Genomic DNA, 1198 nt, shown 5'->3' with positions numbered 1-1198 from the left:
AGTTGGACTGTGAAGAAGGCTGAGAGCTGAAGAATTGATGCTTTTGAACTGTGGTGTTAGAGGAGACTCTTGAGAGTCCCTTGGATTGCAAGGAGATCCAACCAGTCCATTCTGAAGGAGATCAGCCCTGGGATTTCTTAGGAAGGAATGATGCTAAAGCTGAAACTCCAGTACTTTGGCCACCTCATGCGAAGAGTTGACTCATTGAAAAAGACTTTGATGCTGGGAGGGATTGGGGGCAGGAGGAGAAGGGAACGACAGAGGATGAGATGGCTGGATGGCATCACTGACTTGATGGACGTGGGTCTGGGTGAACTCTGGGAGTTGGTGGTGGACAGGGAGGCCTGGCGTGCTGCGATTCATGGGGTCTCAAAGTGTCGGACATGACTGAGCGACTGAACTGAACTGAACTGATGGCCCTGTGATCTCAGCCCTCTGATGATAGAGAAGATTTGTGAACTTGCTGTTTGCTCAGCATTTTTGTTATAAATTTGAGTACTTTGCTGTTTTCACCTCTCAATAGAAACCAGGAATCTAATATTTTAGGTTTAAATAAGTGCTCTTAATGTTAACTTTCACTGTTAGTTATCATGGTGATTGATGCTTCAACATTTATTCTATTCCAGATCCATCTTAGTCAGATTTTGTCATCTCATTTCTCCTGACAGTGATTGGTTGGTTTTGGAATAGGCTGTGATTCACTTTTGTCCAATGAGATATGAGGGAAAGAGTGCTATAGTCCTCCTGATGAAAAGTTCTTTCTCTTAATAAAAGGAATAGTTCACTTACTTCTGGGTGTAGCTATTTCTGGATATATTGTCTGAAACTATGACCATCATCTTGTTTCCAGTAAGAAAATGAAGCCAATACAGAGGACAATAGAACAAAAAGTAGAAAGAACCTGGATCTTTTTTGGCATTTATCCACTCCTATTCCAACCAACTATGGAATAAAGCCTATCTGTGATTTTCTACTTATGTATTATTGGGTTTATTGTTTAAGCTCAATTTGAGCCTTGGTACTTCAATTACTTGGATCCAGTGACTTGTAACTGTTACCACCACTATAAGTGAAGTATGATTTTTGTGCAAAAATACTACAATCTATTTATCCGTTCTACTGTTCATGAGTATTCAGGTAGATTCCAGTTTTTAGCTTTTAGGAACCATACTGCTATGAATATTCTAGTACATGTTTT

The sequence above is a fragment of the Bison bison genome, unplaced genomic scaffold (assembly GCF_000754665.1).
Source record: "Bison bison bison isolate TAMUID 2011002044 unplaced genomic scaffold, Bison_UMD1.0 scf7180017864135, whole genome shotgun sequence".
Classification (NCBI taxonomy): Eukaryota; Metazoa; Chordata; class Mammalia; order Artiodactyla; family Bovidae; genus Bison; species Bison bison.
This window is presented reverse-complemented; position numbering follows the sequence as displayed.